This window comes from Neofelis nebulosa, chromosome 5, assembly GCF_028018385.1.
Source record: "Neofelis nebulosa isolate mNeoNeb1 chromosome 5, mNeoNeb1.pri, whole genome shotgun sequence".
NCBI classification, from domain to species: Eukaryota; Metazoa; Chordata; class Mammalia; order Carnivora; family Felidae; genus Neofelis; species Neofelis nebulosa.
In genome coordinates, this window is record NC_080786.1 from 142,118,386 (window position 1) to 142,143,769 (window position 25,384).

At 36.8% G+C, this 25,384-nt stretch overlaps 1 pseudogene; it reads right to left on the minus strand.

Moving 5' to 3' along the window:
- Positions 1–20,124: 20,124 nt before the first annotated feature.
- On the minus strand, positions 20,125–20,327 carry LOC131513363 (small nucleolar RNA U3; annotated as a pseudogene).
- Between the last annotated feature and the right edge of the window lie 5,057 nt (positions 20,328–25,384).

Consider the following 25,384-nt stretch of genomic DNA (forward strand, 5'->3'; position numbering starts at 1 on the left):
TCATGACCTGAGCTGAAGTTGGATCTTAACTGACTGAGCCACGCATGTGCCCCAAAAGTCAATATTTTAAACGACAAAGGGGCCCGAGTCATCCTCATTGATACATCAAGCATGAGATAGACACTTACAGGAAAAAGTTTATTTAAAATTGGGATAATTTCACTTGTGGTCCCCAAACATTGCAATTTTTTTGTCTGACTCAGCAGTGGTAAAAATGGACAACAGTTCTTTCCTTTCTTTTCTCCTTTTTTCCCCCTATCTTTTCCTGGACACATTAATTTGTAAAGAAATTTTCCTCTATAGGTCTTCCATAGTAATCACCAAATAATTTAAAATCTCTGGAAAACAGATTGGTTTGAAAAATCTACTGCTTGTGTATATTGTTTTAATGACTAAACCATATTTTTCTCAGCCCTGAGAAGCTCTAACTAGGTGCATAAGGCATGATGTATATTGCTTTTATTCCCAGTAGAAACAATTGCACACTATAAAGATGAAAGTCAGGCAGAAGTAATTAATTTTGTTTTTATAAAGACTCCCAAACTCCATATTAAACTGTCACATAATTAATGAATTGATTAACTAAAGTGTGTCACATCCTCTATCTTGGTGTGCAAAAATTTATACATTATCTTTTGTTGGCAGTAACTTGTCTCTAAGTTTGAAGATTAGTATCTAGAGTGACACATAGATGTTTCTCCTTAATTAAGAAAATAATCCAAGCTATGTAACTTAGATGATTATTTCTGCTTCAACGTTGTGTGACAAAGAAGTTTTTGCCTTACAATGATTATGCTTTTAACTTGATGATATAAATTTGAAACAAAGCCAAGAATACTCATCATAAAATAAGCACAGAAGTAAAGATAACTTCATATAGGGTTGAATTAGTTAGACTTGAGACCAGTGTATATGTCTGATGTTGTAACATTTTCAAAATATTGTCCTATCTATATAAGTAATAAAAGTGTATTATACATATATATTTTTCACTGTAGTAAAAGTTGTGAAAACAAATGAAAAATATAAATGAAAACAAAATTACTCAAATTCCCATCAATCTAAAATAACCACTATTAACATTTTGGTGTATATTTTCCTAGAACTTTCCCTAATCATTTTTAAAGGGATCATATTACAAATATATATATTTTTTTACTTTCTTGATTGATCTAACACTAGATTCTGAACAACTTTCAATGTCAACGGAAAATCTATATCACTATTTCATTGTTTGTATAATATTCCATTTTTTAAAGTATCATAATGTGCTTAACCACACTCCTATGTCTTTTTCTCTGTAATGATTATTTGTACATGTTTGTTGTAAAAGGATTTGGTCATTTCCTTAGGGTGAGTTTTTTGCATTGGAATTACGAGAGGTAAAGGAAATGCATATTTTGACAAGATCAGTTTTTAATTGGGCAGCAACTAATCAAAACTCTAGGAAATGAATTTTGGCAAGAAAAGGCTTACAAACCATCCTTTATCCCTAGGATGACTACCTACCTGGATACCTCATGCCTTTGTGATTTTTGTTTCCTTCCACTTTTGACAAATTTTATTTTTGTTATCCAATTGCTAATTTTTGTTTGTATTCAGGTTTTTATTTAAATTCTAGTTGGTTGGGGCATCTGGGTGGCTCAGTCAGTTAAGCGTCCAACTTCGGCTCAGGTCATGATCTCACGGTTTGGGGGTTCGAGCCCCGCGTCAGGCTCTGTGCTGACAGCTCAGAGCCTGGAGTCTGCTTCGGATTCTGTGTCTCCCTCTCTCTTTGCCTCTCCCCCACTCATTCTCTGTCTCTCAAAAATAAATAAACATTGAAAAAAATTTAATTCTAGTGAGTTAACATCTAGTGTAATATTGGTTATATTAGCAATATACCACTATACCAATATAGTGTAAAATTGGGAATATAATTTAGTGATTTATCACTTACATATAACATCCAGTGCTCATCACAAGTGCCCTCTTTAATGCCCATCATTTAACCCATCCCCCATCCACCTCCCCCTCAGCAACCCCCAGTTTGTTCTCTACAGTGAAGAGTCTCTTAGGTTTGCCTCCCTCTCTGGGTGTTCTTTCTTTCTTTCCTTCTTTTCTTTCTTTCCTTCTTTTCTTTCTTTCCTTCTTTTCTTTCTTTCTTTCTTTCTTTCTTTCTTTCTTTCTTTCTTTCTTTCTTTCTTCTTTCCTTCCTTTCTTTTGTGAGAGAGAGAGAGAGAGAGAGCGAACATGCACATGAGTGGGGGGGGGAAGAGAGAGAGAGAGAGAAAGAGAGAGAGAGAGAGAGAGAGAGAGAGACTCTTAAGCAGACTCCATACTCAGTGCAGAGCCTGATGTGGGACTCAATCCCACGACCCTGGGATCATGACCTGAGTGAAAATCAAGAGTCAGACACTCAACTGACTGAACCACCCAGGTGCTCCTCCCCCTCTCTTCTTATCTGACTTTTCTTTCCCTTCCCTGTGTTCACCTGTTTTGTTTCTTAAATAACACATATGAGTGAAATCATATGGTATTCGTCTCTGACTTGTTTCATATAGCATAATATTCTCCAGCTCCATCCACCTTATTGCAAATGTCAAGATTTGATTATTTTTGATGGCTAAGTAATATTTTCTATCTATCTATCTATCTATCTATCTATCTATCTATCGCATCTGTTTTTTTAAATTTATTTAATTATTTTTGACAGAGAGAGAGAAAGCAAGCAAGCACACTTGCATGAGCAGAGGAAAGGAAGAGAGTGAATCCCAAGCAGGTGCAGACCCCAATGTGGGGCTCAATCTCGAAAACTGTGAGATCATGATCTGAGCTGAAATCAAGAGCGGATGCTTAACTGACTGAGTCACCCAGATGCTCCTATATATACCACGTCTTTTTTTTTTTTTATTAAAAAAAATATATCTATTTATTCTCTGAGAGAGAGGAGAGCAGGAGCAGGAAAGAGAAAGGGAGACACAGAATCTGAAGCAGGCTCCAGGCTCTGAGCTGTCAGCGCAGAGCCCGACGCGGAGTTCTAACTCATGAATCACGACATCATGACCTGAGCCAAAGTTGGATGCTTAACTGACCGAGCCACCCAAGCGCCCCCACATCTTCTTTATCCATTCATCAGTTGATGGTCAATTGGGCTCTTTCTATAATTTGGCTATTGTTGATAATGCTGCTATAAACATCAGGGTGCATGTGCCTCTTTGAATCAGTATTTTTGTGTCCTTTTGTAAATACTTAGCAATGCAACTGTCGAATCATGGAGTAGTTCTATTTTTAACTTTTTGAGGAAACTCCATACTGTTTTCTAGAGTGCCTGAACCAATTTGCATTCCCACCAACAGCATAAGAAGGTTCCCCTTTCTCCACACCCTCGCCAATATTTGTTGTTTCTTGAGTTGTTAATTTTAGCGACTCTGACAGGTATGAAGTGATATTTCATTATAGTTTTGAGTTATATTTCCCTGATGATGAATGATGTTGAACATATTTTCATGAAACAAATTGATTTTAAATGAATATTCTGTGATCTATATGAAATGTCCCTTCTAACCAATTGCTGATTGATTATGTAGAGTTCTTAACCAGTGACTGCCAACCCCATCAGGGATCTGGATTTCTGAAAAAGGAAATACCCTGATTTGTAGACTTTGACAATTTCTGTAGTGTAAATACTCCTACCATGGCCTACGTAAAGCTACCACCTGACTTGAAAAATTCTTCAATGATTAACAAGCAACTTTCACAAGCCCTAGGAGTCTGTGAAAACTCACCACTGCCCTGGGCAGGGGTCCTAAGAGGGGTCACAGGACTCTTCATAATATGTGTGATCTCATTGCATGTCAGAGACTTCAGTGGCTAAGCAGTGTCAAAGGCCATTACCACCTCTCTCTCTGCCTCTTCCTCTTTGTTTCCTGACTACATGTGGGGACAAAGAATCTACATAAACTTACTTTAGGACATAAAGACTTGGCGAACCTAACTCATAGCCCACTTTCCTCCCAGAGTTGGAACACAGTATAGCAAAAATCGCAATACTGGTATCATTTGGAGACCCTTTTCTCCATTCTGCCATAGGAATTACTAACAGATGAATTCACCAAATGTTGGTGAAGAACACAATCTGGGAGCACACTCAGTGTCTCCCTTGGGAGATGTAACAACTATCCTATTTAGTATCTGGATTAGTAAACAATATGAATTATTAATCCTACTCCCAAATGGAGATACAGCTTGTAAAAATACTTTGTAAACTATAAAGGGGAAGAGCCCCATCAGCTTTTATTCTTCTCTGTAGTCTTGATTCTCTTTGATTTTTCTCCCCCCCCCCCCGTGAGAGTCCAAGTTCCTGATTTGTTCTCTCTAAAACTTGAGAGAATGCGAAAAATCAATTTTTTTTTTTTTGCTAAAATCAAGGTGCTAAAAATCAACCACCCATCGGAGAGTGCTAAAATTCCAACCACTGCATTTGTTACACTTGGTTCCAGAGACCGCATGTTTGGAGAGAGTAAGTTGAATCATTCATGTCCCTGAGTTTACAGCCATCAAATGATCATTGTAATAGCAATTGTTCACATGAGCTGAGAATTATAGAATTGTTGGATTTGTTCAAACTCCATGTCCAAAATGTCTCCCAATCATTGCCTTTGTGCTTAATTAAAGTCAGTTGTTTGTCAGTTTTTTTGGCCAACTGTACTAAAGTTGAGATTGAAATCTGTTTTTATTTTTATTTGATGCCGAGCGAGCAAGCTATCAGCGTATGTCAAATCTAAAGCAAAATGCATCTATCAATACACATATGTGATCTTGCAAGATGTCCCAAAACTGGGCACATTCCTGAAGAGGAGAGAAAAGGGAATCGACAAAAGTGACTTTTGCTGCAAGTTGAAATCCTTTCATGATAACAAAAGCCTCACAAAAAAAGGACTGGACTTGGTCCATATTTTAGGAATTTGCAGATATAAAGAGTTACTTATCTTCTACTCTGGCTCTGCAATGCATAGTGTGAAAATATTTGCTGTCAGGAAAAAAAAAAAGAAAAAAAAAGTTGGAATGCATCGATTTCACTGACAGGGAGAGACCAAGAAACCCTTCTCCTCTTTGTCTTTTTGGTTCTGAGTTTTACTCAGTGTTTGCAATATGACAAAAGCATTGGTTTTTATCCATCAATCCTCCCTCATCCCCTCCAATTTGTTTGAATCCCACAAGTATTGTGTTCCTCTGGCAGGTAATTCACTATGAAGACATATGCTGTGTAAGTTCCGCTTGCTCAGATTCCTAACACGAAGCAGTTTGATATAACATAGCTGATAGGCTACTCTTCCCTCTTCTTTCTTTTCCCCTGAAATTTCATCAAGTTTTAGGCAAAAAAGCATATGAGGTCATATAACACATATGCCAATAAGATATTAATTTCTAAAAAATGCATCCCAAACATTTGAGAGTGTTACAGGAACACTTTCTCAGTTAACTCCCCAAAGGGTGGAACACCAACTAAATGTGTCTGTAAAAAGTCGTTTGTAAAGCATGTATTGCATTGTGTTCAGATGAATGCGGTTTTTGGAATGTTCTTTGAGCACGCTATGCAAATACAAGTGTCTCAATCTCAGTATTTGTCATGAATGTCCACTCCTCAAAAGAAAACATTCCAAGCCCTCAAAATTGTATCATTTAGGTAGTGAGATAGTCGGAACCCTTTAAAACCTTTGTCAGCAGAAAGATACTTCAGCCCCACTCCTTGGTTTTGATTAACCCTGCTTTCTCAACGTTCTTATTATTTCATATTATGTAGACACTGGAACTTAAGCAAAACTTGTGGTGCAGAAAGGGTTGAAAAATCTTGATTCCACTTAAAAAACAATTTGAGTTGCTATTTGTCTAGTTGCTTCTTAAGTCTCTTGTATAGCACACATTTATGTAACTTTGAGGTTTGGTAGTGTTGCCTAAAATTTCCTGTGTTGTACGGTAAGAAAATATACAGGTTAGTGATGGGGTGAGGGGGGTGTGGGAAGAGGACTGGAGTTGTCCACTGCTCTTGCCCAGATGAGCTGGCATTGAGGAATCAATGCCTAGAATTGCCCACTAGCAGAGTCCAGGGGTAAATTATTTTCACATTGAGACCTTTCTTGAAGACATAACCTAATTTGAGGCTCTCTGTTTTACTTTCCTAAAATCTGCAATTTTCTGAGCACGACTTGTAGTAATACTTACAGTCACGTATAATACATTTTCCCGTATTTGTTCAAATGATTGTGCCTTCCATGTTGAAACCGTAAGCTCTACATGAAAGAGCTAACCATGAAGTGTCCTTGGCTTTTTCTTTACCCCCAAATCTCCCTCCATGTTAACCCATTTTTGTCCTGCTATTTTGTTGTGATTTCCAGGGAAGTTCACTAGACATAGACTGAGTGTCATCTCTTCTCTTCTATCCACATCAAGATTTCTCATCAGGTTACAGATTGGCTGCTCTATAGGTAGATACACAGTCCTGGTCCAAGAATCCATAGACTGAGCTCTCATTATTGTTCTTGTTGGTAATGAAGACTTTAAAATCATAGTGACATTCAGATAAATGTCACATAAACCCAAATTTTCCTAGAGTTTTTGTGCCTCATAGATTCTCACGTAGATGAAGGATTTTCTCTTTGAAACAACCAAATTACAATCATTAATGTTCCCTGTAGATAACATGAGAATTACTGCTTTTTCTAACATTTTATTATGAAAACGTTCAAATATAGAAAAAAACAAGTTGAAAGAAATTTGTAGTGATCTCACATGTGACAATAGATTCTACCATTAACATTTTTATTATACTTGTTTTATCCGTTATTTGTGTATCCATTCTTTTTTTATATCTATCAAACCATCTTATATTTTTGATGCATTGCCAAGTGTAGACATCAGTACGCTTTAATCCTAAATGCTTCAGCATTTAAATGAATGTAGTATTAATACATTAAAATATTAAAAATGTCTAGTTAATTTTGATGTGAAATGTTAGAGTTGTCATAAACTATTAAAATTTTTAAGAATTAATGCATGACCTATAATCACTCATAGATTATTCCTATGATTTTTAGAGACTTTGTTTGCATGTATTTGTTCCTATTACCAAAACCACCACAAAGTTTGATGGAACCATTCATGGTGATGCAAAAGTCTATCAGATGCTCCCATTTAGTATAATGGGACCTGAGAAGGTAATCATCTGGTTACTAAGCTGTTTAATTTGTTGAGCTTTGACCACTAACTTATTACCACAACTATTATCAGTTCCACAAACATAATTATCTTCAACGTACCAAATTACAGTGAAAACTACAAATAGCTATATCAATTTTACCTTATCATTGTGGTCTCTTGAATTCTTTATTCATTGATATTTTGTCCTAAAATATTTGAAATTTACATCCAGAAATGCATTTTTGTTGACTGTAATCTAAAAGCATAGACATAGATTAATGTGTGTTTCAAATTATTCTAAAAAGCATGGAGAGAAAGATATGAACACATTAATTCAATTAGACAAGTATTTATTTTCACGCATCTGCCATGGGTCCTAGACCCCAGCAGAGTTAGAAAGATAGGGATGGCTAGTCCTTGGAAAAATCAGATGAAAGAGTTTTTAGTCCTATCAGTTGCCAATGTAAAAATTGCGAACATTTGGTAAGAGAAAAATTTCATAATTGGGTAAATGTTCTAGAAATGGGATTTGGAAAAATATGTTGGATTCAAAATGGATAATGAACAAAAAGACCGAACTCTGGTAAGATGCTGCTATAATTAGTTCGTTTTTGAGTTATACTCTGTACGTTGGTTTAAATAACTCACATGTAATAACATTTAGTCCTCCCGACAAGTATGTGATCCTGATCTTTTCATTGACATGTTACAAGCATAGACACAGGTGCAGAGAAGTTAAGAGATTAGACTAAGATTATAAATAGAGTTAAGAGACAACCATAGGTGCAAATCCAACGAGTCAAGCTCCAGAACGTGTGCATCTAACTACAACTCTAAAATCACGCAAGGTTAAGGAAGTAGTGGGTACGGAAAGAAAGGATCAGTCGAGTAAAACAGAACTTTATCATTTTACCTAGTGTCAGTTGACAAGAAACAGGAGTTGAAAAAGTCAAAGCTACTATGTTTGAGCTGGTCCCTGAGAGATTCACCTGCTACATAAGTCGGAAGAATGTAAGTTTTGATTTAGCAACTTGCGAAGCGTTCACAGACCAAGAAGTTAAAACATACACAAGAGGCTGCTTTGGAGGATTTCAATCCTGAGAGGCAGAGGCTGGAGAACTGAAGTAGAAATTAATCAGGATGCATACCGAACATATCCGAACAGTATTTATTGCACTTAACCAACAGGTTAGCTTATAACCAAAGTAGCCAGTCTTTGCACAGTGAAGTCAGAGGTGAGGGAATCACGATGAAAGAGTGGTTTCTACTATTAGAATTCTCATTATAGGGACGTGAACTAATCAAAAGTTTAACATACTTTTGATTAGTGAGCCTTGGAGATTGGAGTCAGGTTTGGGCCTATTAGGGACCATGCTGTATTGACACCTGTGCTGCATTAATCGTTTTAATAAGCTATGTTTGCCCATAAAATATTTCTAGTTTATGGGGCACCTGACCTGGGTGGCTCAGTCGGTTAAGCATCCGACTCCGGCTCAGGACATGATCTCGCGGTCTGTGAGTTTGAGCCCCGCGTTGGGCTCTGTGCTGACAGCTCAGAGCCTGGAGCCTGCTTCGGATTCCGTGTCTCCCTCTCTCTCTCTGCCCCTCCCCTGCTTGTGCTCTATCTCTCTAAAAAAATAAATAAACATGAAAAAAAAAATTTTTTTTTAATGTTTCTAGTTTAATTGTGCCACTGTGATTTTTGTCAATCACACTGTAACTTGTTTGTCAAGAATCAACAAATAGGTAAAGAAGTTGCTAACGTACTTCTACAATGCACGTGGTAAAAACACGGCTTTGACCAAAGATAAATTACATAGAAAATCTGAACTACTGCAGAGGAGTCTTTGTTTGGGAAGAGGAGTGGTTGGTGGAGGATAAGCTCCTCCTCTTGCAGGATCTCCCTCCAACATCTTAGAAATTGAGACCAGCTCCTAACAGAATAAGAAACCAAACAAGTGAAACGAGTATTAGTAAATGGGAAAAGATGGGTAAAATATTTAATGGAGTTTTGCAGCTGTGGTAAAGCATGTCCAATAGCAGTTTAAGGATCCTGATTGACTGGATGTTGTATAGATATGCCCTGTACTCGGGGTGCCTGGGTGGCCCAGTCTGTTGAGTTTCTGACCCTCGACTTTGATTCAGGTCATGATCTCATGGTTCGTGAGATTGAGTCCCTCATCGGACTCCATGCTGATAGAGTGGAGCCTGCTAGAGATTCTCTCTCTCTCTCTCTCTCTCTCTCTCTCTCTGCCCCTCCCCTACTTGCGATCTCTCTCTCTCTCTCTCTCTCTCTCTCTCTCTCTGCCCCTCCTCTACTTGCAATCTCTCTCTCTCTCTTTCAAATAAATAAATCAACTTAAAAAAAAAAAGATATGCCCTGAACAAATCTAGGATTTGCCACTTATAATTAGTCATCAAAGATTTGTATGTTGCTTAAAATAATGGTCAATCAAGTTTTCCAGAAGAGTAAGATGACTGATTTTAGGAAGAAGTCTCATCTCAAGTAGCTGATATGCTGCTGTACACAGTATAGCACACATTAAACATTCAATGAATATTAGTTGCCTGAACAGCTCAGCAAATGAATAAATGAAGGAATGAGGAAATCATGGATGGGTGGCTGGATTGGTTGGAAGACAGATTAGAGGAACAGGTTCATAAAAAGGAATTTGACCAAGAAAGCATGTAAGTACAAGGCAAACTACAAACCTTAGATCCAAGGAAAAACACAAAATGGGAAAATATAGGACTGATTTTATTCAAGTTGAATAACAGATTTTCAGTGTAATACATCCTTCGGCTCAATCATGTCAACATGTTAAATTAATGGAAGTGCATTAGGAAATAATTAGTAATAGCTCTAAGTCCCATTTATTTATTCTTCTCTAATTATTTCTCAGAGGACATGAAGTAATTGTGTTGCCACGTCAACTATTGCCTCTCTGGGTAATGCTTGGTAAATACAATCAACATTTATCCTGGCTGAAAAAAAATTTTTTTTTTACAAACATAATGCACGTGCATCGTAGAAAATTGTTTACTTGATAAAACCATGCTTCGGAAAGGGGAAGCGAAAGCAAGATGAAGCCCAAATTGAAACACTTGTGCTGTTAAGATCTGTTCCAATACTCCGACTTCAGTGAACTAGCCAACCACAATTGACTTTGGCTTGAGGGTTTGCTTTCTATTAGCAATAAGATCCTGGTGTTCATGCAAAAGTATTAGGCCAATATCGTGTGTCTTAATCCACTCCGGCCACTGTAACAAACTACCGTAAGTCGTGTGGCTTATAAACAAGACACATTTATCTCTCACAGTTCTGGAAGGTCCAAGTTCAAGGCACTGGCAGATTCTGTGTCTGGTCAGGACCCACTTCCTGGTTCACAAACAGCACCTTTTCCTTTCTACTGTGTCCTCCCATGACGCAGGCAGATGAGGGAGCTCTCTGGGATCTATTTTATAAGGGCAACAATCCCATTTGTGAAAGCTCTGCCCTCATGACCTCATCAATCCAGAGTTGCCATGTTTAAATAGCATCATATTAGGGAGTAGGTTTCAACATACAAATTGGGGGGGGGGCATAGTCTACACCATGTGTCAGACCGCACTATAGGCTGTCATCTTTAATGTGTGTATGTGTATTCCTGATTGAAAAAAAATATATCCTAGTGTTCTTTGTTAGAAGAATGTAAAATAGATTGTGAGGTTGTAGTGGAAATAAGACTGATTTCACAAAGGAAAAAAAAAGACTTTTTTCAAGGTATCACATGAAACAGTTTCACTCACTATTAATTCGATTTAGCAAATGTTGCTTATTAGCCCTAAGCTTGGCACTCAGTGACCTAACCAAAATGAATCCTGTTTTTCTCTGCTAATATAAATTCCAATTTTTGTGAAATATACAAGCTGGGATTTGATGTGATTATTCCCCCTAACCTTGAGCATAATTATAAACTGGATCCCGAGAGAACTCCTTAAAAATGAAAACAGTATTTTACGTGTTCCACATAGATAGGTAGGTTTCCTAATGGAGCCCAGAATTATTCATCTGTCTGTACCTTGTTTTTGGAGAGAGAGCATTCTGATGATAAAGACCCCCTGGATGTACCTTTTTATTTCTTTCTTAGTAGTTGGGAAAACTTTATTAGCTACAGTAGCTACTGGAAATTTCATTTAATTCAAAAAAAAAAAAAAAAAAAAAAAAAGGCCATGCCCAGTGACCTGAATACCTTACACATTAGAAAAGGACACAGTCTACCAATGGGGGCGGGGGGAGGGCGGGCAATGTAAGTCCTTGGAGAAATTGAAATTCAGGGAAAACATAAACCAAAGTGTTTTCTATTAAAGGAACCATCTTTGATTAAATATATCTAACAATGCTTACACAATGGCTTGTAAATGTATGCCCAAAGCCCATGAAATAAAAGTTAGAGGACAACATTCCATGCTATTAAGTTGATTTTATTGAAAGAAACATCAAACAGTGATGTCAAATACTCAGGGGCCAATAACATTCTTTCAAGCAACTGACCTACTTTCTTTAGGATGAGGCTCCAGTTTTCCCAAATCCTTGTCATTTGGATTTTGGGAGCAAAAGTAGACACTTCTATTTTGTATTTATAGTTAGAAACAAAACTTCTATTACAGTGTTTTTGTTTCTTTTTCTTCACTTGCAATCAGAAAATAATGGTGTAGAAAGCAAATATAAAATAATGGGGTCATAGAAAGTCAAACATCAAATTTATGCGGAGAAGTTTAGAAACACTATGTTACATTTGAACTCTCTAAACATGACACAACAACATTGGAATAATGCAATAGCTGGTTGAAAGTGGATTTATTCATTTTATTATTATTTTATTCAAAATAAAATTATTTTTATCTTTCACACATAATGTGAGAAAGTTTGATCAAGAACTGTATATTGACGTCCTAGAGAAAGATCTAAGACATAGGTAAGTATACTTCTGGAAAGTGTCTATCTTGAGAACAATACAAATAAAATATTTTAAAGGAGTTGCTTCCCCTACTGAAGTCAATACCATCATATAAGGGTTATATATTTAAAGTTGAACTTCCCTACTGATGTTTAGCTAATAGTTGTTCTATTTTATAAGACTTTTTACTCTCAGGAAGACCAGAAAGAAATGTCCTCCAGGAACGGATGAAACATTTTTCTCTACTATTGTTAAGCTTTTCAAACTTGAAAATGCATCTGTTTATGAAAGCCACTCCATATATGCTTAACCTTATCCACACCAAAATCTGTACCATTCACGCTTGGTAGAAAAGTGGTTGCCAGGGGATTTCATGGCTGTGTGTGTGTGTGTGTGTGTGTATAAATATATAACCACAATTTTTGATTACATGGTTTCTAGCAATGTTTTCAGACACCATCTTGTTTTCAGCTGCTGTAATAGAGTACAGCCTCAATATTTACTAGAGCCAAGTTATAGGAAATTATGTATTGACTTCTAGGAAACAGCATCCCAGAAATAAAAGTATGTAAACCTCTACATGTGTGGTCATGAACATCCATAAATAAAGTAAATGTGGAGACAAGTATAGGGTAGCCTTGACTTATCAAAAGTTAAATCTTTTGAAAATTCAAATGAAGGAAAAGAGTAATGGGAATGAGCGATAACTAGGCCACCCAATAATAAATACACAAAACTTTGGGCAATAGTAAGGAGAGGTGAAAAAAGAAAGGAATCTGATTTAATGGGACCATTCCTATTAACACCAATGTTACACAGACTTTATTTTCAAGCATCTGATAGGTCTCAACTTTTGCTAATGTTGCATGCTAAACATATGTCCTAAAATGTCATCGGAAGAAGACTTTTTCCTTGATCTCAATTTATCAAGTGCTCAGTATTAAAGGGGGACATATTAACAATTCTGTCTACCTGCTAGAATAAATATGGCCTTGGTACATGTTCACAATGTGTTTTTTAGATTTTTTTTTTTTCTGAATGTATTTATCTAATAGTTTATGTTGAGTTAGAACTCCACGAAGTAGCCCAGAGTGCAATTCTGTCCCAGGCAGTAAGTGCATGACCAATTCGAGTCTTAGGGCAATGCTTATTCTTGAAGATTGATTCTCTGAAAGGAAAGTCTTGTTCTATTGCTGAACTTCTAAAAGAATTCAGTTTGGAAGCAGCACTTCATTATTCTTGCTTAATGTGTGAGCCAGAAAACAGAGGTATGAACGGAGAATACAGTTCTTTTAAAAAGATAATTGGAAATTAAATATTAAACGTACTTAAGAGTTTCTACTTGTTTCTAAAGTCACTGACACAGTGAGATCATTTGAAATCCCATTTAATGGAACCCTAATGGATTATTGGGAAAATAGTACTGTCCTGCCATCATGTTGCCCTTACATTAGTAACAGATTTAACATTGACCTGAAACATTGTTCTTGAAATGGCAACTATTAAACGGGAAACACGTATTTTCTTTCATTGTTTCAATATTTTGTTTCCTAACAATCGTGTCCTAGTAAATGATATTTATGACACTCACATGACGAAATTAAGACCTAGGCTTGAGACCATGTATTTTATATTAAAAACAAACAAACAAACAAAAAAAAACACACTTATCAGATAACAAAGCCATAAATATGATTCAGAAAAACAGATTGAGAGGATTACAAATGCTGAATGCAGCAGGAAAAAGCCTTAAAGAAGTGCTTCTATTGTTTAATTAAAGACCGCTTAAAATTACTGAGAAAATTGAAAAGCTCAGTCTCGCAAATAGATTAGAACAGATTTTAGCACTGCTGATAAGTGACTAGATTATCAGAGGAAAGACCTCCTTTGAGTTAACATCTAATGGAAAACACTGATATTTCTTAACAGTATGATGGTAAGCCAATAAGAATTATGAATGCAGATCATGACTATTTCTCCATATGAAGTATTATCAATAATTCTTCCAGAGGGGGATTATCCAATTAAAATATAATATGCAAAGTCACCTTTTCTAAATGCCACATTAAAGTAAAAAGAAACAAGTAAATTTAATTTGTTTACCCAATATGTCCAAGAAATTTTGATTTAAAGATGTAATCACTATAAAAATTCCTTTGTGTTGTGTATTTTATGCCTACAGCGCATCTCACTTTGAAACAGTTGCATTTCAAGTGCTCACTGGTCCCACATGCCATGATGGTATGTAGTTATGTGGTTATGATAATACTATAGAGTCTTGTCAACAGTGTCCCTGCCCTCCATGGACGTAAAGTCAAATTGAGAATAAAGGCATTGGGTTAGTGTATAGTACTTTTAAGACAGATTGAATTTGTTCTGTAAACTAGTGGAAGATGGGACAAGGGAAATATAATGATAATTAAGGAAAAGCAGATTTAATTAAGCAAATTGGTATCACATATTTGTTCAGAAATGGATCCTGCAGCCCTGAAATTGGACTGAAATCTTTCCTCACTGGACTATTCGAAGGAGCCTACCTGATTTCATCTTGGAGGAAACATAGGAAATTCCTGAGTTGAGAGGGAAGGTGCTTGTATGCAATATTCTTTCCTGAAGTGTAAGATTCTTTCCTGGAATATTCGGAGGAGTCAACCTGATTTCATATTGGAGGAAACATAGGAGATTTCTGAGTTGAGAGGGAAGGTGCTTCACCTGGTATGTAAGATTCTTTCCAACCATACCATAGCATGGTTATATAATTATTGAAGTACTTTGTCATTAGAATTATTTTTATATTGTAAATGCATGATTTCAAACGATTTGAATGCATTGAGATATACATAGCATCAATTCATTATTTGATTTAGAAAGGATTTATTCTACGGTATTATTTCAGCATCAAGAATTGGAGCACACATTAATAATAGCTGTCACTAAAAAGCTAATAAAACCATCTATTTTCTCTAAAGCACTTTCGCCTTGGTTCCATTCATTAGACTATTTCTCCTCCCCCAGACAAACTCTATTATTTTTATATCAATCCCAAATTTGGCCGAGTGAGAAGAGTAAAAAAGTACTGTCCTCTTTCAGGCCAAAGAGAAATATGATGGGGAAGAATTTTCTATTTCTTCCCAAAGTATACATTATAAATGTCACGTCACTACTTTGTTTAAATATTGTTTAAACTCAGAAATTTGACAGCTGATACATTCACAGAAATTCATCATGAGTCTTTAAGTCAACAATTTACCCTGGTTTACATCAATTTCTACTTGATCTATCAGACTTTGATTCCCATAGAAATGGCTCATCTTTAAATGTTAACTTTCATTGCCACACTTCCTCAGGTTTTCCTTACTAAAAAAGTGATTTCTGCTTCCTCCTTCTTATGTAAAACTAGGCATATGCATTGTTGGCCAGTCTTAGACTTCTACCCTAATCTAATATCCTTTCTTTCCAATTTTGATGTCTCGAGATTAGTGAGTCTAGTAAATAGATCTAATGGAACATAATGAGCATTTAAAAGTTACACTGTTTACATAATTGTAATAGTCTGTTTATATGAATAGAAAAGAATGTGGCTAGCTGCCTACACACAGCTGGAAATGCAAACATGATTCAATTAGATAGCAAGTGTTCTGTTTTAAGACTGATGAAACAGAACGAGTTTATACCATGGGGAATTTAACACAGAGCATTAACACTAGTGGTTTCAATACAGGCATCACAGACATCATAAATAACAGCATGAAAATAATAACATGCTATAGAATTGGAACTATTTTACTCCATTACTGGACAATGATATTGTCTTGCCTATTATGGGTATGTGGATGATGTTAAATACTGATATATAGAAAAATAAGATCTTCAAGGAGTAGGGCTTAGAAAAAAATAGAAATAGAAGTGAGAGCATTCAGAGGGCCATAATTCAATAAGTCTTTAATTGAATTCTTTACAAACTGATGACACAATATTTCCAGAGTCAATTTTTATAGAAACAAAGTATTTTGGTTCTATTTGAAAATGAAGAAATTAGAAATCTATTACTGTCTAGATATATTCTTTTTATTTATTTATTTATTTATTTTTTTGAGTTTATTTATTTTGAGAGGGAGAAGAAGTGTGGTGGAGGGGCAGAGAAAGAAGGAGAGAGAAAACCCCAAGCAGTGTCCACACCCAGCACATGGTCAGAATACGGGTCTCAATCCCACAGTCGTGAGATCATGATCTGAGCCAAAACCAAGAGTTGGATGCTTAATCAACTGAGCCAAACAGGTGCCCCTTTATGGATATGTTCTATACAAATTCTTCAGCAATCAAAATAAAATTTACAAATGCCTAAAAATAATCTTGGATTTTTCTAGCTGTACTGTCTCTTTATCAAGAAAGTACTTGTTCTAGAAACCCACGGCTGACTTCTACTCAGGTCTCATTGTCCAGGATAAGATTATGGGATCATAGGATTATGCCAAGCCTCTGGATAGAAAGAACTGGCTGGATGGGGCACCTGGGTGTCTCAGTCAGTTAAGCATTCGACTTTGGCTTGGGTCATGGTCTCGTGGTTCAGAAGTTTGGGCCTTGCGTCAGGCTCTATGCGGACAGCTCAGAGTTTGGAGCCTGCTGCAGATTCTTTATGTGCCTCTCTGTTCCCACCCCGCTCACACTGTGTCTGTCTCTCTTTCAAAAATAAATAAGCATTAAAAAGAAATTTAAAAAGAAGTGACTGGGGAGAGGACAGGGAAAAATGGTCAACTCATCATGATTTTTACTTTTTAAATGTTCAGTCCAGGGATATTTCTCCCTCAGATAAAGAAAATATGTTAGCACATATGAAATGGAATGACAACAGAGTCTACCAAAATAGAAATTTTGTTTGTTTTACTACTTGCCTATAGCTTCTTTCCATTTAGACTTCTAATTCGTCCATGAGAGTTTGGCTAGCTATATTTATGAAGATGAGGGTTTTAAACAGATATACAAGATTAAAAGAGAAGAGAAATGACAAAGAGGTGCATTTACTACAGGTTGGAGGGAACTTGGAGCAAGGAGGATGTGATCTATTTTAGATGTCTTATTTACCCTCTGTTACTTGGTCTCCCAAACTGTTCTCCATACTTCATCTCACAATTAAATATAACATCATCTGCTTACAATATAATATGACATTGGTAAGCTAGAGGCATCTAAGATCAAATACTTTTGATTATAAACATAATCTTCTCAACAAAACAGGAAATTTTTAAAATAAAGTTTATTTATTTTGAGAGAGAGAGTGTGAGAAAGAGAGAGAGAGCAAGGGAGGAGGAGAGACAGAAGGAAAGAGAGGATCCCAAGCAGGCTCTACACCATCAGAACAGAACTTGATGAGGGACGCCATCCCACAAACTGCGAGATCATGACCTGAGCTGAAACCAAGAGTCAGATGCTTCACTTACTAAGCCACCCAGGCAGCCACCCCAGAAATTCTTCTTTAAGTTTATCTATTTATTTGGAGAGAGAAAGTGTGAGTTGGGGAGGGGCAGAGAGAGAGGGAGAGAGTCCTAAGCAGGCTCCACATTGTCAGCATGGAACCTGAAGTGGGGCTCGAACCCATGAACAGTGAGACCATGACCTAAGCCAAAGTTGGATTCTTAACCGACTGAGCCAGCCAGGCACCCCCAAAATAGGAAATTCTGAAATGAGAATAGAGATTGGGTTTGATATGACAATTTTTTATAATTGTTAGATTTCTGCTCATGTTAGCACAATACAATGTAGTTTCAAAATTCATTTCTTGAATAACCAGTCATTCTTGTGTCAGATCCTTGTTTGAGGGAGACCACTATTATCCGATTTGTTTTAATTTTATTTTTTTTAATCTACATCCAAATTAGTCAGCATATAGTGCAACGATGATTTCAGGAGTATATTCCTTAATGCCCCTTACCCATTTAGCCCATCTCCCCTCCTACAACCCTGTCAGTAACCCTCTGTTTGTTCTCCATATTTAAGAGTCTCATGTTTTGTCCCCCACCCTGTTTTTATATTATTTTTGTTTCCCTTCCCTTACGTTCATCTATTTTGTCTCTTAATGTCCTCATATGAGTGAGGTCCTATGATAATTGTCTTTCTCTGACTGACTAATTTCACTTAGCAGAATACCTTCTAGTTCCATCCACGTAGTTGCAAATGGCAAGATTTCATTCTCTTTGATTGCTGAGTAATACTCCATTGTATGTATATACCACATCCTCTTTATCCATTCATCTGTTGATAGACATTTGGGCTCTTTCTATACTTTGGCTATTGTCAATAGTCTGCTGTAGACATTGGGGTGCATGTGCCCCTTTGAAACAGCGTACCTATATCCTTTGGATAAAACCTAGTAGTGCCATTGCTGGGTCATAGGGTAGCTCTATTTTTAATTTTTTGAGGAACCTCTATACAGTTTTCCAGAGTGGCTGCACCAGTTTGCATTCCGACCATCAATGCAAAAGAGATCCTCTTTCTCCACATCCTCGCCAACATCTGTTGTTGCCTGAGTTGTTAATGTTGGCCATTCTGACAGGTGTAAGGTGCTATCTCATTATGGTTTTGATTTGTGTTTCCCTGATGGTGAGTGATGGTGAGCATTTTTTCATGGGTCGGCTGGCCATCTGGATGTCTTCTTTGGAGAAGTGTCTAGTCATGTCTTTTGCCCATTTCTTCACTGGATTATTTGTCTTTTGGGTGTTGAGTTTGATCAGTTCTTTATAGATTTTGGACACTAACCCCGTATCTGATATGTCATTTGCAAATATCTTCTCCCATTCTGTCGGTTGCCTTTTAGTTTTGCTGATTGTTCCCTTTGCTGTGCAGAAGCTTTTTATTTTGATGAGGTCCTAGTCGTTCATTTTTGCTTTTGTTTTTCTTGCCTCTGGAGATGTGTTGAGTAAGAAGTTGCTGAGAGCAAGATCAAAGAGGTTTTTGCCTGCTTTTGCCTCGAGGATTTTGATGATTTCCTGTCTTACATTGAGGTCTTTCATCCATTTTGAGTTTCTTTTTGTGTATGGTGTAAGAAAGTGGTCCAGGTTCATTCTTCTGCATATCGCTGTCCAGTTTTCCCAGCACCACTTGCTGAAGAGGCTGTCTTTATTCCATTGTATATTCTTTCCTGCTTTTTCAAAGATTAGTTGGCCATACGTTTGTGTGTCCATTTCTGAGTCTTCTATTCTGTTCCATTGATCTGAGTGTCTGTTCTTGTGCCATATTATCCAAATTGTCAACCCAGATATTCACCAAAGGAAATATTCTTTATGATAAGCTTAAACCTGCCCAGAAAAGAAAATTGCTCTCTGAAACACTTCACAATATTTTTGTATATCAAATATATTTAAACCTTTTATAATAACATTTTTATTAATGTTTTATGACTAGTGAAAGGTCCAGAGGTGACAAGTTTGCTTAGTAAGTGACGTTTTCTGTTTTTCTGTCACTGTAGAGAAGTCTAACCATTCACCAAAACCTTGTCTTTTTATTCACACTATAAAGTTGTAGCTGGAAGGGAGTCGCCAAATCAATGATTACATTTGCTACTTCCACACCACCCCCTCATTACTATGCGTGGTGATTGTATTGGTCATTGTATTGGTACCAGTCATCAGTCAATTGAATGAAAGGAAAGGTGGCCGGTGCCATTTTGGGACCAAGGCTTTTCAGAAGCGGGTGTGCCTTCCTCACGTTCTGACACCTTCTGCTTGATGGCTGTTGATGACAGGCCCTATGGGATGCTAGAATAGCAGAATGAAAGGTGTCTAGGGCCAAAATGACAGCATGGATGAAAACAGGTCCCTTATCCCAAACGGCTTGCCCAAGAATGAAATACGAATGAGATACGAACTTTCATTAAGTTGAGCCCCTCCATCTTTAAATCTATTTTTACAGCAGTTAGCTTATCCTAACCAACAGGGCTTTCTTTTTTTTTTTTAAGTCTTTTCATTGTTTTTTGTTTTTTTGTTTGTTTGTTTGTTTTTGACTTTTATTCCCCGCTCAAATGGTTTCCCTTCCCTCTTGTTCGAGGGGAGAAAGACCATCAACAGCAAAGGGCAGCTGCAGAAGCAATACCCAGAGCGAGCTTTACATTCTAGAAAGGACCCTGCACTTCCTCTTTGTGGTTTCCAGTCCTGCACATGTACCGAGAAACTTCTTTAGTAACAAGCTATAGACCTGATCCCTGAAGGTAGTCTTTTATTTTATTTTATTTTTTGACATTTTTGGTAGAGAATGTTAAATGATCAATCAGTGTCTTCCAGATTGCAATTTCCATAACAGCAAGATTGGTGCTACTTGTCAATTGCTAAGAAGTTACAGTGCCTATCCGTTTGCAAGCACTTAGTAAGTGTTTAATTAATCAAAGAAACAAATACCTTAGACTGAAAAAAAAATGGTGCTCATTTTTTTGTGTGTGACCCAGAAACAAACATATGGCTCTTACATCCTTCGCAAGCATCTAGTGTTTGTACCTCAACCCAGCTAGAAGGTTTCTCCCAGTGGTTTCTGGACAGAACATTCCCAGCTGTTTCAGTGCCGCATAGCAAAGCTCTGACAGCTTTCAGAACAAGAGGCAATATTAGTTAATAATCATTTGCACTTGCAACTATCTTATTTCATGACAGTGAAACTTATATTCCTCCGGCTACAGTTTCCTTTGGATTGGTGTTGCTGAACTTTAGCATTCGCTGCTAGGCTCCAAGCTGTGACTATAAATCCCTTTGAGTTATTCACTCTTCATTCCCACTCAACATGTTCTAATTAACTCATAATGAATGCTCCCCAAATACTGCACATCTGACATCTTTTTGTTAATCAGAATGGGGTAGGACAGAAGTCGTACCACTTTCTTTTCTGCTAACCAGCCATCTTTTGGCGTCTTTCTGTATCAGATGAGTTTGGTGATGATACATCTTAGCTGACACCCGTCTCTCAGCTCCATCAATGGACCCCAGTTGTACCTTTCATTCTGTATACCAGGATATAATCAGAAGTGACAAAACTTCAGTGCAGGGAAAACCGCACACACTGACTGCACAGGATTCTTGAGGCTGTCTGGCCTGAGAACATGTGCGTGTGTGTGTGCAATAATGCGGAGCCTATTTTCAGGTATTGTGTTCTGAAGAATATCCTGATCTTTTCATTAACATTCTTGTTTTTGATGTTTTCATTTGCATTCTGAATTTGTTTCCAAAAATTCTAGCAATTGTTTGTTTTGGGTTCTGGAAAGAACCCTATTTCGACTGTAGTTGAGATAGCAGATAGATGACGAATATGTCTGCTTTTTAGTTTTATGTGGTATGTGTGGGATGTTTGTGTATGTGTGTTTGGTCCTTTTGTGTTGCTATGGTTATTTTTTTTAATGTTTATTTATCTTAAAGAGACAGAACAGGAGTAAGGGACAGGCAGAGAAAGAGGGAGGCAGAATCCAAAGCAGGCTCCAGGTTCTGAGCTGTCAGTACAGAGGCGGACCTGGGGCTTGAACTCACGAACTGTTAGAAAATAACCTGAGCCAAAGTTGGATGCTTAACTGACTGAGCCACCCAGGTGCCCCTATGGTGCTATAGTTTTTTTTTTTTTTGGGGGGGGGAGGGGTTAATTTATTTTGAGAGACAGTGCAGAGGAGGGGTAGAGAGAGAGGGAGAGAGAGATCCCAGACAGTCTCTGCAATGTCAGCATGGAGCCTGATGCAGGTCTCGAACTCACGAACCGTGAGATCATGACCTGAGCCGAAACCAAGAGTCGGACGCCTCGCCAACTGAACCACCCAGGTGCCGCTATTGCTATAGTTTTTAAACACATTTTGGAATGATCAGAAAATCTTAGGATTAGAAGATACTTAACTGCCCAAATAATTCAACCTCTCATTGTGTGTTAGTGATTCCTGCACAGATGTCGTTTAAAACAATAAACCTATTTGACAGATGAAAGGTGATATTGCAAGTCCTTTCTTGATGTTGTTAAATAGAACGTCAGCCTTGCCTTGTACCTCCTAATGGTCATTGTCATACTGACTGGTGCTTCTGCTTAAGAAAAAAAAAAAAAATTAAGCCAGAATTTTTATAAACAATTTGGAATAGTCTTCCACTTTGAAATGAAGTTTTGGAGTTGTATTCAAAGAATTCTAGAAACTTGTAGAACAAGTTTGAGGCTATGGCTCAAGGACATACATATCAGCAGTTAGTATTCCTGACAATACGTCACTGGATCTCAGAGTTCTGGGTCCTAAGTTCTAGAAGGATGGTAGAGAATACATTGAACATAGATAGCTGTGAAAGCTTTAGGTGATCGTTCTAAAAGCCCTTCAGGTTTTCTCAAATGTAGAAATCTAGAGGTTTTGTATTCAAGCTTTGTGCTTTAGATTAAGATGACATAAGTTAGATCCTTAATTAGTATTCTTTCCACTAACAGCTTTGATAAACCTTTGATTTAAGATACCATAATATAGGCAGAATAAAAGCAAAGTATGTCTCACTCAGGTGGCTACAGCTTGGCACTGATCTCGGCCAGCCAAAGCTCTAACTTTGTTGGATTGTGCCAACAATTATTGTGGTCTGTTTAACTTCTTTTGACCTACTTTATATAAGGACTATTTCATATACGTCTATTTTTATGCTAGTGACGTAAATCCTAAATGGCCGAAGCCTATGTCAAATTGCACAGCAGAGGTTGTAAAAATACCAAAACTAAACTTGAATGTTAAATCCTGAATACATGGTCATGATAGTCGGTCAGAATGATGATAAAATGAGGATCATAGAACAAAAGCAAAAAATGATTTTGGGTATTCCAAAATAAGTGAAATGGCAGTATTTCACTCCTGCTTCTCTTAATCCCTACTGTTATGCTTGGGTTGTGATAAGTGATAGAAGCTTGGTCTTAAAAGATGGCTAGATATTAGGGCACCCAGGTGGCTAAGTCGGTTGAGTGTCTGACTTTGGCTCAGATCAGGATCTCGCTGCTCATGAGTTCGAGCCCCGCACCAGGCTCTGTGCTGCCAGCTCAGAGCCTGGAGCCTGCTTGGGATTCTGTCTCCGTCTCTCTGCCCCTCCCCTGCTCACGCTCTCTCTCTCTCTTTCTCTCAAACATAAAATAAAACATAAAAAAATAAAAAATAAAATAGATGGTTAGATATGAATCATTTGTGAGGGTTAAGACCTGAGACTTCAGGAGGATGAGAAACATCTTGGACAATGGCTAGAATGGGGGTAGATCAGGGCACTTGTGGTATGCTCTAAGGAGATAATCTAGGTTATCAAATGATGAGATTGGCGACTAGAGTGACAGCATAAGAGTGCAAAGGAAATAAACCCTCAAATTCAGAACACTGACAGGGCTTAAAGCTACTTACTGACAAGGGGGCAAGAAAGATCATAAATCAAAGATGACAAGAAATTCATCTGGAAATTGAAAAAGGAGTGTATCCCAAAGATTCCATGGAATTTGATAAGATAACCAGTTTAAGCTTTAAGAAAGCAAACTGCAGCAAGCTGGATAATTCTGTGTCTAGCCAACAGTTATCTCTGATGAAATGTTGTGGAGATAAAGGGGAGTTGCTCATCTCTCAATGTCAAAGTAAAATAAACACATTTTCTTCAAAGTTATGACCAATAACTCGATTTTCAGCATGTTATTAAAGGAATCTTGACATGTTTTCAATTTGGGCAGTTTTGTCACTCTTCTTTAACTGTTAAGAATATTATTTGGCAACCATGATTAGAGTTCTAATTCGAATCTAATGATTACCCTTGCAAATCAAGTAAAAATGAACAAGTTTTTGAGTACGATATGTTCAAAAAGCATGAATTTAACATTTAAATTCTTCATGATCATACTTCACAAAAATAGTTCCAGTGTATGTGACTAAATGGGGGCACAAAACTTAGAGGGTAAAATATATGCAATAATTGTTATCTGGTTAGTTCGTCCTTTTAGCAGCTATTTAAAGACAAACAAAACCAAGCAAACAACTTTAATTGGCTGAGTTTGAGGTCTGCTTTCTACATTTCTGAGTGTCTTCCTTCAACTAAGTATTCAGTTATGTGAAATAAGAAAATATGGGGGAAAAATTACTTGGTCTGTTGTGCCTAATAGATGATGTTTAACACACTGACAAAAAAAATATGTACTTGAACAGAAATTTTATGATTTAGGTCAATTATACACTTGGGAAGGGCAAATTTTGTTGAATATGGAGTATGTTGAAATGCTCAAGTTATTTTTCACATGTTTTGGATCTTTTTTATTTTTAAGGAGGTTTTTCTCATTATTTAAAAACCCAGTGGAATTGTAATGGAACTGGGAAATGTAATCCATATGTTTTGGAACCTGTTACAATTAAATCATCAAATTACCATTCATTTTTTGACCACTTAAAATACAAGATCTTTTTATAAATGTATATACACCCACACAAGAAAATAATGCTGAACTCATAGAATTACTTTTTGATTAAATATTTCACTTCCAAATACTTATTTTCAGTTTAATGTTGAATGGCATATTAATCAAGTACATTAGGATAGTGATATGTATTTAATGTATTAATAATTATTACTAATGTGTCATCAGTGGTAATATATTAAATTGTCAAGAAAAATTTACTATTAAGTAGGCAAAAACTTTCGTTCAGTGTTCATGTGTCTATCCCTGATTCATTATCTAAACATGTAAATATTTTTGCAAACAAATCTGCCCAAGGGCAAAATGCTTCCAGGTTTACTCAAATCCATAACTATTCTGTTGATGTCTTTAGAAAAAACAGTATTTTTAAGTAAGCAATAGAGTTTGATGTATGGTGTCTTTGTTATAATAACTATTGGATAAATTCTTCGTTCCATCATGTTTGACCTAAAAGTGTAATATTCCATGGTTTCGTGAAAATATTTCAGAGAAAAGTTGATTTTTCTTTCTTCATGGAGTAAGAACATCTATTCCCATATCCAAGACTTGTCTCTGGCATTAAACAGGCTAGAGAGAGAGAGAGAGAGAGAGAGAGAGAGAGAAAACTATAAATACATATCATGTTGTTGGAAGAATCCTTACTTTTTCACTTGCATTCATCGTGGATATGGCCGGATCTGGGTTATCGTTTCTCCTTTGCAATGAGGTCAGTTAAGCTTCATTGACGAGTGAGTCATACTGTGGGTTGGGTCTTTCTAGGGAGCCCTCTTCCTTTGCCTAACTACTCTTGTGGGTATTAAAACTGCCTTTTACTTTTTTCTTAAAAGAGCTTTTCTTTTGCTTAGCTAAGA